Here is a 12491-nt window from a genome sequence, read left to right on the forward strand (position 1 = left end):
AAAAAGACTCAAGCAACCCCAGTCTTAAAGCTTCCCTAAGTGCCTGTCAAAAGCAAATGATAGCTTTCTCTAGATGAATCAACCATCAAATCAAGCCTCAAAGAATTTCCACATGTAAAGTCCTCATGTCACCTGAGAATTTAAGTACAAAATAAACAAGGAAACAAGGAGTAGGAGTAAACATCAGCAGAAACAGTAAACACAAAATCAAACTCAAGAAAGAGTTCTGATGTTGCAACTGTCACATTCACAATATGAGATTAGTGTGTAATCATTTAAAGCAAAACAAAAAAATCAAATGTATGAATAAGGAAGAAGTGACTATAAACATAAGCAGTTGGAATAAAAAATCAAAAATAAGTTGGACATACAGAAATAAAAATTGGGAATAAAAACAATAGGTGTCTACTTAGTCTATTAGACATGACTGAAGAAAGAATGACTAAACTAGAAATACAGACATAAAGCAATTAGCCCCAAGAGAGCACAGAGAGACATAGATGGAATATAAAATCAATTGAGACATAAAGGATACAGTGATAGATGTAACACAAGTCAAATGAGAATTCCAGAAAGAAATAGCAGAAAAATAGGAGAGACATTATTTTGGAAGGCAAAATCTCAGGGAAATCTCAGAATTCCAGATGATTTGAATCCTCAGATTCAGGAAGCAAAACAATCCCAATCTTAACCAAGCTGTACAGCACAAATGCCAAAGAACTTTTAAAAACCCAGAGAGAAAAACATGATATCCAAACAAAAAATGAGAATGATAACTGAATTCTAAATGACAACAATGGAAGCACAAAAACTGTGAGATAATATCAAAATTATGAAAAAATTATTCATAGCTACAGACTTAGAAGTGTTGTATGGTAGTATAATGAAACTTTGAGATACAACTAAATCAAATTTCCTACAAGCAGCTCCTCCCTACAGAAACTTCTAAAATATATACTTCAAGAAAAAGGAAAATGATTTCAAAAAAACTACCGAGTTCAAGAAAAAAAGGTAAGCAAATGAAGTGGTAAATATAAGTGAATCTAAACAAATATTAACTCTATAAAACAATAACAATGAAGTCTAATTTGACAATGTATTAGTTTTCTGTTGCTGTGTAATGACATACCACAAATTTAGTAGCTTAAAACAACACATATGTGTTGGTCCCTAAGTTTCCAAGGATCATGAGTTGGGACCCAGATTAATGGGTCCTCTGATATGGGTATCACAGGTCTGCAATCAAGGCAGATATCAAGCTGTGATCTCATTTGGAGGGGCCACTGAGGAACAATCTACTTTCAAGCTCATTCACATTTTTAGCAGAGTAATTTCCCTGAGGCTCTATTACTGAGGGTCTAGACCTTTAACTGGCTGCCAGCTAGGGGTCACCCTTAGTTCCTAGAGGCCATCCCATTCCATACACCCCCTCACAATAGGGCAGCTAATTTCTTCAACCCAGTAAGGAGAATCTCCCCAGTCCATATAACATAACACAATAACTGAAATGACATCCCCATCACCTTTGCTATATAATGTAATCTTATCAAGGGAGTGACATCCCATTATTTTTACAATATTCTATCAGTTAGAAGCAAGGCATAAGTTCTGCCAACACTCAAAGGGAGAGAATTATGCAAAGGCATGACTCATCGGGGGTCACCTTAGGGTGTGTACTGCACAAAGAAGTTGGGACAAAAAAACAAGATAAAGCTAAACAGTAAGTCAGAAAGAGCATGATTAGAGTTAAAGCATGCTAAAGTCCTTGTATAAAGTTCAAAAAGATACAGATTAATTTTAAACTGTATTAAGCATGAATACAAAGAACAAAATAAGATGGTAGAAATTAACCAAAATATACCAGGAATCTAAAATATAAGCACACAAACATCTTTTTAAATGAAATGGTGAACAAAATTTAATGTGGCTATACAAATGTCAGATAAAATAGTCCTTAAGGTATAAAGCAGTATTTCAGTTAGAGGGTCACACTACCTAATGATAAAAATATCCCATGCACCAAATTTCATAATTCAAAATGTATATAGTAAAAATTAGCAGGAGAGAGTCACAGATCATAGTTGGCGATTTTGATACATATTGCTTGACAATGGATAGATCAAATTGACCCCCCCCCAAAAAAAAAAAAATCAGTAAGATACCAAAGACTTTGAGAATACAAATAACATGCTTGAACTAATTACATTATGTAAAGTATGAAACAATTAGAGACAACACATAATTTTCAAGCACACTTGATGCGTATTGCCTATATAAATATACAGAAACCATGTAATAAACTATAAAACTAGTTTTAACAAATATGAAATATTTGATACGATATGGGTCACATTCTCTAGCCACAATAAAATTAAGTTTGAAGATCATGAAATGACTCATGTTTAGAAATTTGAAAATACTTATAAATAACAAAGCAATCAAAATGGATATTAGAAAATTTTAGAACAATTATGAAAAATTATATCACATAGCATACAGATAAAATAGTTCACAGAGAAAAATGTATAGTCTTATGTACTATGTTAGGAAGGCTGATAATAAATTAAGCACCTAATTAAATTTAGAAAAACAGTGACAAAATAAACCCAAAAATTAGAAGAAAATTAACAAAGATAATAAAAATTAATAAAGTAGAAAATAGTTAAGAGAATCAACAAAAACAAGTCTGTGTTTTTTAAAAACAAAATCCAGATGTCTCTGATAAAATTGATCAAGAAAAAAGAGGAAAGATACAAACAATATTAGCAAAGTTAAAGGAAACATAGCTACAGAAGAAACAGAGGAGAATGTTATAGACGACTTCAGATCATGACAACTTCGATGAAATGGGTGCATTTCTAGAAAATTATTTCTCAAAAAAATTGATTTATGAAAGAACTAAAAAACCTGTGTGATCCTATAACCACTGAAGAAGTTAAACTCTCATCTTCTCACCAGAAAAACTCAAGTCCACAGTTTGACAACAAATTCCACTAGATATTTAAGGAGCGAACAATTCCAACATCACATAAATTCTTCCAGAAAGCAAAAAACAACGACACACTCTTCCTTGACTTGTTTTATAAGGTCATTATTATAATCTTGATTCCAAAAGCCAATAATGAAAGTTTCAAAGGAAAAATTATAGGTCTCAATTATGAACACAGCTGTAAAAGTCCTATATAGAATATTAGCAAACTAAATCCAGCAATATATTAAAAACACACACACACACAGACACACGCACATATTACTAAGTTGGCTTTATCCAAGAAATAAAAAGCTAGATAACATTTAAAAAACTATTAATATAAATTAACAGAAAAATGCTAAAAACCCATAAAATCATTTCATTTTTTACAGATAAAAGAGACACAACATTCATTCATATTAGAAACTCTTAGCAAACTAGGAACTGAAGGAAACTTTCCTAATTTACAAAAGAGTATAATAATTTCACAGGAAACATCATAGTCATTGGTAAATGGTAAAAGCATTCTCTTTAAATACAGAAACAAAGAAAGATACTTACTATTACCACACACATTAACATTGAACTGAGGATCCCAGAAAGCACAAGAAAATAAGATAATGAAAAATATGTAAGGACAGAAAAAGTACAGAAGAAATCTCACTTACTGAAGACAGTCAAACCCAAAAGAAAGCTACAAAGTATTCAAATAAAAGAGCTTAGTTCGGTGACCACATAAGATCAATAAACAAAAGTTAAAAACAAAATATAAATTATAAAAATATATATAATTAGGAATCAATTTAACAAAAGATGACCAATCCTTTCATGGAGAAATTTATACTTTTTAAAATGCATTTTAGAAAACCTAAATTGAGAGATATAAATAACAATATTTTAAATATATCAGTTTTTCCTAAATTGATATACAGAGTCAATGAAATTTCTTCCAAAATCTAAACAGAATATCCCTGGAAATTTAAAAGACTGATTTGAAGATTTAAGGAGAAGGGTTAGAGTCAAGAAGAAAAAAACGAAGTATAGATACTAGCTGTCACAGGTGTCTTAGCTTCTTTGGTCCACAATTAGACAAATAAACCAGTGGAAGTGAAGAAAGAAGCCTGAATTAGACCAAAGCTTTTAAGGAAACTTGATAGATTCAGCACAGACATGCATGAGTACAAGATGAACTATTCAATAGACGGTGCTCTGGAAATCGGTATCTGTATTTTTAAAAACTGAAAATGGATTCCTACTTCACATCTTACACAAAAATCAGTTCTAAATGGATTTAAAGATAAAGCATAAAAATCAAAACTTTAACAATTTTACATAGCAAAATAGGAAACTATCTTTATGGTTGTAGAGGAGGAAAAAGGAATTCTTTAACAACAACAACTAAAGAAAATAATTGGTGAAATTGACTCCATTAACACTGAGAACATTACGACCTTCATCAAAAGACACCACAAAAATCAAGGAGGAAAAATACGCCACAACTGGAAAGATATATTTGCAATCAGTATCACCGGGAAACAATTAGTATCCAGAACTCGTAGACAAGTCTTACCCAACAAGTTTTAAACAGAAAAAAAGGGCATAAGCATAAAGCAAAGAGAAAACACAAGTGGCCAATAAAAATATGAAAAGATAACCTCATTACTAATTAGGAAAATGAAAATTAAATACATAAGAAAAGCTGGTTTTGCATACAAGGAGCTTGGAAGACATCACTCCATCCTAACAACAAGTAAGGCTGAACTTGACTGAAAAATTAACAATTCTTGGGTCCGTAAAAGGGAGGAGGACAGAGGGGAAACCGCTGCCCCCAAGACTGGAGAGACAGAGTAGGGAAAAACGTCTGTTGTCACTTACCCGAGCAGAGACTCACTAGCAGAATCACCCGTGGAAACCAGTGCCAGGGTCGGAAGGCCTGAGCCATAATTGTGGAACTGCTGAGGGCTCAGTGTGCACAACTCTGAGAGTTAAAAAATCCCTGGGAGCCCAGGCATAAAGGCGCCCCACCATATTGTGAGACTCACTTCCATAAGCTCAACCAGACTCCACAGTAAATAGGGGAGAAAAATCCCAACATGCTTCTGGCAGGGGGAGGAAAACCACTTTAAAATAAACCAGAGCACCTTTGTGCTTCTTAACAAGGCCTGACCTCAGGGGAAACTAATTAACCAGAGCCTAACCTGCTGCGGTATAATCAGGACCTAACTGACCTGGGGGGAGGGGAAATCTCAACTGCAGTCAGCTGTACCTTCCACGAGGGAGTAGCAAAATATCAACTCCAGCCTTCTCTAGTCATCCTGTCCCACTTAAAGGGGTAGAAAAAAACCAGAAACACTAGTGAAGTTCACAGTCCAGAGATATAGGCTCCTGAAAAGACTTGAGACCTAATTACTCAACAATAAGAAAGTAAACAACCACATAAAATGGGCCAAAGACCTTAACAAACTCTTCACCAAAGAAGGTACACAGATGGAAAATACGCATATGAGAAGATGCTCCACATTATTTGCCATCAGGGAAATGCAAATTAAAACAACAAGATACCTCTACACAACTATTAGACTGGCCAAAATCTGGAACACTGACAACACCAAATGCCGGCAAGGATATGGAACAAGAGAAACTCTCATTCATTGTCGGTGGGAACGCAAAACAGCACAGCCACTTTGGAAGACAGTTTGCTTGTTTCTTACAAAACTAAACATACTCCTACGATAGGATTCAGCAATCTCACTCCTTGGTATTTACCCAAAGGTGTCAAATCCTTATCTCCACACAAAACTCTGCATGCACATGCTTATAGCAGCTTTATTCATAATTGCCAAAACTTGGGAGCAACCAAGATGTCCTTCAGTAGGTGAATGGATGAACTGTGGTACATCCAGACAATGGAATATTATTCAGTGCTACAAAGAAATGAGCAATCAAGCTATGGGAAAAAAAATGCAGGAAATTTAAATTAATAATTTAATTAATTTATTAATTAAAATTAATATTACTAGCTGAAAGAGGCCAATCTGAAAAGGCCTCTTTGTACGATTCCAAACATATAATATTCTGGAAGAGGCAAAACTATGGAGACAGTAAAAAGATAGGTGATTGCCAGGTGTTGGGAGAGGGGAGGATTGAACAGACGGAGCACATCAGAGTTTCAGGGCACTGTAATGAAACCATAATGATGGATACCTCTCGTTATACATTTATCCAAACCCACAGAGTGAACCGTAATGTAAACTACAGGCTTTCTGTGGTTATGATGTGTCTGTGTAGATCCATCAGTTACAGCACATGCACCACTCTGGTGTGAAGCGTTGATGATGGATGCGGGAGGCTAGGCATGTGTGTGGGCAGGGAGTACATGGGAAACCTCTGTACCTTCCCCTCGATTTTGCTTGAACCTGAAACTTCTCTTAAAAAAGCGGTCTTAATACAAAAAAAAGTTCAAGACATAGTGAAGTGTAATTTTACATATCTCAGACTTGCAAATTTTTTCCTCTTACACTATGTGTTGTTGAGAATATGAACCAGTGAGGACGTTTAAACATTAATGGTGGTGACGCCGACTGGAACAATAATTTTGAAAAACCGTTTGACATTACGAAGTAAACACGGAGATGTTTATTCTGTTGGAAGAATGAATTCCACTTCTACCTTGACCTCGAAAAGTTCTCACACATGGCATAAGAAGACATGTACAGGAATGTTTGCAGCAGAGTTGTTTGTATAGGTTAAACCATACTAAATCCTGATAATCACATATTTTTAATCTACAAAAGCTGCAATTTCATGCAGCTCAAGGTAATAACAGCAACAACTGAAAACAATTTCCATCCATAGTAAATTCTCATGATGTAATGCATTACTAACCACAGTCACCTGGTTTATCAATATAGCTATAAATTGAACAGAGCTAATATGGAGCAAAAACAGCAAAGAAAACAAGATACAGAAGAATACCAACAATATGATAAAATTTACATAAAACCAAAACAGGTAAGACCATACCATGTATTGTGTAGGAAGGTATAAATGAAGAAACAAATGGAAAATAAGCAAAAATTCATGACTGCCTTTATAGGGGAGGGGCATGGATTGGAAAGGAAAACACAAACTAATTTTAAAGGCACTGGTAATATTATATTTCCTAAGCTGAGCTGTGGAGACATTTAAATTATTATATCTTATATATGCATATTATTTTATACATATGGAATATTTTATAATAAATGATTGATAAAGCATGGGTGGAAGGTGAGGACACGGAGGCTGAGAGTGTATGTTCCTTTTCTTGGGGGGGGGGGACACTTAGGTGTGAAAGGAAGAGAAAGGAAAAAAGTAGCTGGAGTAGGAAACAGAATCAGAAAAGGGTCTTGTTTTTTTTCTTAGAGAAACCTGAATGTTAATGTGCTGAAAAGGAAAGGCTGACTACGGAAGAGAGAAGGCAATTGATGAATCAGGTGACTGAGGCTACAGGTGGAAATGGGAACCACATGAAGGTGGAGAGAATAGCTTCCATCAGAGGTGGGTGTCTCTCTTCCCACTAAAACTGAAGGGACAGTTTATGATACATACAGATCTAGACAGAAAGGAAGGTCAAAAAGTCAAAGAGGTTTGATGGTCACTGTTTTCTCGTGAATTCGGATATCAGTTATCTGTTGAAACTAATAGGTAAAACAGCAAGTCAGGGCATTAAGGAGACTGGCAGAAGTTTAAAGTGATTTCTGTGAGTCTGGGAAAGAGAACAAGGGTCTGCATCAAGTTGGAGACCATGAATATATCATCACATCCGTTTGTTCCTTCTCTCCAGTTGTGTCAAGATTCTCAGGTGTAAGAGTAGAGGAAAGGTCTGGAATGAGCTAAGCTTTGTGTTTTCCTCGGAAGGTGTCGCAACAGGCACACCTGAGCTCAAGTGATACATTAATGAGCCTCTGGGGTTTAGGCAGATGCAAGTCAGAAACAGAAGAGAGGGTGGAAGGATGGAGAGAAAAGGAGAGTAAAAGTGTTGGTGTTCTTGATGTGGCCAAATAAGGGGAGTGCTGAAAATAAGGGGTTGAGAGAAATGTGAGGAAAAGGAAGGTACTGACAAGAGTTTAAGAATCCAGAACAGGAAAATGGAAGGATGCTGATGAAGTCCAGGTGGGATCTGTTGTATGTGGTGCTGGTCCCTGGCATTGAAGAGATCAGGGAACTGTGAAGAAAGTTGGTTGGATGGGGTCATCTGCCCTGACATTGAAATTGGCCACGAAAAGTGGCAAGAAAAAAAAAAGTGATCAGAGTCTAAGGCCCTTGATGAAAGTGGAGGAGTGACAAGGGTGTTGGTGAACAAGAGCCAGATGGAAGGTAGGAGAGGTAACCAGATGGCAAGAGCCCCAAAGTAAGAGAGGTTTGCATCTGAGGAATGAGAATGAATGGTTTGAATCTGAGGAATGAGAATGGATGAGTCGTGTTGGGAAGCTAGGAGGCTTTGATAATCACCTTTTGTATGGGGTACACACAGTGTGGCAGAATAACCAGGCTTCCCTTGAGGATCAAGAGAATGCTAGGTCCCAGCTCTACAATGTTTTCAAATGTGGTAGCGCCAGGCTCCTGCCTTCACTCTTATTTTCGATTTTTACATTTTTTTTCCTAGCTATCCTTCCAGCTCAGATTTATCTTTGCACTTACTTCACATCATAGCACCTGATCACTATGCATTGTAATACTTAGTTACATGCCTGTGTTAGTCACTGGACTGCACTCTGCTTAAGGGCAGAAAAACATGTAATGTTTACCTTTAAGTCCACAACATTTAGCATAGTGCCCAGTATATAAAAGGTGCTCAATAAATGTTTACTGAATACATGAATGGAAGGAATAGAGTAATATTTATAAGTGGAAAGGACTGTGAAAGCCATGGAATGACAGGTGTGTGTTCATATTTGTGAATGAGTTTGCGTGTGTGTGTTTCTTGCATGAGCTGTTAGAGATGAAATAAAGATGCCCCAGAGGGCAGTTACAACAGTTTAATTACCTGAGAGGGTTTTGGATGAGAAATACCATGTTAGTCTAAAACTCAGGAAAAAAGTCAGTAGAAGAACAATAAACCATCGTGGACATGATAAAACCATCACAATCGCTTTGTGAACAACAATGAAGGGAAAATGCTAATATAGTCCTCACTGGTATATTCTGAAATTAATAATGATCTAAATACCTCCTATGAAGTTTTTCATTAAAAACACTTCCGTAATCTAAGTACTGTAGACGATGGATTCAACAAAGAAAGCTTTGCTTTATAATGTTGGAAATTAGAGTCCTATGAAATCAAGTTTATCTTTAGAAGTAGGTTTTAAGAAAACTGAAAGGATTGATAATAGTAAAGTAAATATGGAACAGATGTTGCCTGAAGCAGGGTCCTGGATAAAATTTTATTTCAATATGAAGTTAATGAAAAAGGGTGGGGTCACTGGTATGATTTTTGCAAAATGTATACATTTGCTTTCCAACCTGTAGTGTGTAACTTCCTTTTAGTTTCATAAATAGCTGAACATTTTTACTGAGTATTAAGTATGCTTTGAACTTAGATGTGATAGGTTATATATTTTACAAAAATACTAGATGAGATTTTGGAAGTGCAAATCTTGCTTTTTATTCAATGGAAGGATTTCCCATTAAACAATTTGTTCTAGTCCTTACAATTAAGTCTGCCTAGAAGATATGCCTCAAGAGATAATAAATAATAATCTAATAGTGTATATGATATGTAAGTTTGTAAACTGTAAGGTATTCCATGATGTTGTCACATTGGGGTGCTAGTATCCTGGAAAGATTTAAAGATACATAAATTAGTAAACAGAATATACTGTTCTCTAATACTTAGGAGATTTGTGGAATTTGAAAAATACACGAAAACTTATATTTTGTCTCAATATGAAAAAATAAAGGGAGTTTAAGGAAGATTAACAATTGATTGATGGCAGAACTGGGACAAAGGTCAGATCTTCTGCACTCCGGGCCTGTATTTTCCCCCCTTCTCTTTTTCCTTATATTCAAAAACTGTATTCATTATACTAATGCTTGATATCTATACTAAAATTACCTTGGCTTTTACACACAAGCAAAATGATTTTTAAAAATTAAACTTTAAATTTTATTATAGAGGTATGAACATTTAATAGAACTAACAAGAATAAAGAAAATAAAGTTTCAGGTGTAGAAGTAATTGTTTCATTGGAGTAATAGATCCAGAACCAGAAATCAATTAGCTTAGACTTAAAACTAAGCAGAGAATTGAGATTCATAATGGTTCCCCAATATAATACTTAATTGATCTTCCCGCCTCCCAAAAACAAGCACAAATTTTTCATAATAAAGAGGTTCATATGTGCAATGATATTCCAATATTATAACTTGTATAAAGGACTGAATGCTAAAATGTTGTGTCCAAAGTTACACAGAAGCAGAATTGACTTACTAGAGGGCCTCTTTGGGTTGAAAAGGGTTGGAGATTTAAATAGAGGCATAGCTAAAGTGGATCTATCCTTCTGACTTCCCCTAACAGCCACATAAACTTGAAAATTTCTTTATCTCCTTTCTCCCCAAATAAAACATTTCAAAGTAGTGTTGAAAGCAGAATTCAGAATTTCAAACCCACAAAAATTTTATGGTTTGGCGTATTTAATCTTGGTAAAGTGTTAAAAATATCTAAGTAGGTATTTGGTTTTATTTGGGACTAACAGCAGACTTCAAACCAGAAAAACTCATCAAGAAGTTTAACAGCTGCTTCAAATAAATTTTGGCTTAAAAAAATTTAAAAACAATATTTAAAAAAACAGCATATGATAAAACATTATATATATGTATACATATATATATAATTACTTTCTACCACTGAAATTTTGGAAGGCTTAAGAAATTATCCAACTTTGATCTTCAAATATTAAGTATTTTTTATCTATGTATTCCTATCTTCCTCCAAAAGAGAAGATAAAATTTAGTTAGTTCTTTCAGCTGAAAGAAACTTCCAGCCTAATCTTTGCTCCTCAAATCCCCCCTCTTGGTGCAGGAACAATTAATAACCTGTTCTGAGCAAAGCTATATGGCTCTATTCTCTCCTTCTGACTTTAAAATAATTTCTAAGAATTTGGCTTCAAGAAAATTAATCTCCAGGCTCTTATTCAATGAGTCACTAAGTCATTTATTATGTGCTTGGTGCCCTAATTGCAGAGCAAAGTGTATTTTATAGCATAAAGTACATAAAATAAAGGCCAAGTTCTTGACGTCAGAACAAGACATTTTTTATACAGTTTTATGTCAGTTGGCTCATCAAACCACCTGTAAATAAAATAATGGGCAAAAATTCAGAGCAAACTTCTCCGGGATGTTGAGTTCCCTGAGATGAAAACCCATACCTTACTCATTGCTTCGTGCCAGCTACAGAGAGCCAGACACATAGTTGTGCTTGATAAACAGTGAATGTGGAAGGAATGGAGCCTTCCTTACTGATTCTGGATCTGTGGTGTCATCTTCAGATAATTGTTTCTAGTAAGGACTGGCTCACAGACATCATTTGGTGTTTCCTTCTTTTAGCTTCCTTGCATGCTGTGGGCCACATAAATGAAGAAGTTTTGCACCTGCTAAATTTTCTATTCTGTAATTAGGTTATTTATCCTAAAATGATTTTTTTTTTCCTACAAGGAAAATTAAAGGCTGACTCTTTTTCTCCTTCTTTTTAAGAATGTAAGTTCTGCATTTACTCTTTGCTTCTCAACAGAGTATGTTTGTATAGTTAAGAGCGCATTGGCCACCCTGTCAATTCTATTGTTCTTCACTTCACCCAGGAGGAATTATATGCCTACTTCAATTTTTCCTGGCAGTGTCTATTCCTGGCAAGTTTTCCTTGTCAGTGTCTATTCTTTTTCTTTCCATTACTTCTATTCATACTAGACACCACAGACACTTGCCTGATCCAACCTGCGTTTCAAACCCATCTCTCCCCTGTCCACAACTGCCACAGGACAGTAAAAGTTAAAACTCAGTTTCTCAGCATTTCTTTCAACTGTGAGTAGTCACATGACGCCGTTCAGGCCAATGAAGTGAAAACTAATTAACAGCTCTGATGCTCTCTGTTCCCTTGCCTCCTTCTCCCTACCTGGAGCATGCGTAGTAGAGTGGCCCTCTTGCAAACATGAAGATTAAAATCATGCGCTAAGGAAGGCAAGGCAGAAAGATGCCACAAGCCTAGGGCATCGAGCACATTGTGGAACCACTGCACCAGCTTTAGAGGATCTATCATAACTTCTCTTTATGTAAGAAAAAATAAATCTCTTTCACTGTAATTTTGGTTTTATTTTACATGTTGCTAAACACCATCCTAACTGATACATTGGAATAATGTATATTTGGTATCGGGCTCAGTTACATTAGGATAGTTTCCAAAAAATAAACAGTTACAATTGTTTCTTTCCAATATGTAAGGCAATAGAGGAAATGTCTTATTAAGATAATTTTGTACAAAAAGGCC

The 12491-nt window shown here is 35.3% G+C and overlaps 1 long non-coding RNA gene across 1 annotated transcript in view; it reads right to left on the bottom strand.

Moving 5' to 3' along the window:
• LOC130708609 (uncharacterized) overlaps positions 1-5113 on the bottom strand; it is a 68215-nt gene extending 63102 nt beyond the window's left edge. Inside the window, exon 1 of the long non-coding RNA XR_009008875.1 lies at positions 4847-5113. This is a non-coding gene — a long non-coding RNA (uncharacterized LOC130708609). The remainder of the gene's footprint in view (positions 1-4846) is intronic.
• Positions 5114-12491: the final 7378 nt, after the last annotated feature.

The sequence above is a fragment of the Balaenoptera acutorostrata genome, chromosome 7 (genome assembly GCF_949987535.1).
Source record: "Balaenoptera acutorostrata chromosome 7, mBalAcu1.1, whole genome shotgun sequence".
Classification (NCBI taxonomy): domain Eukaryota; kingdom Metazoa; phylum Chordata; class Mammalia; order Artiodactyla; family Balaenopteridae; genus Balaenoptera; species Balaenoptera acutorostrata.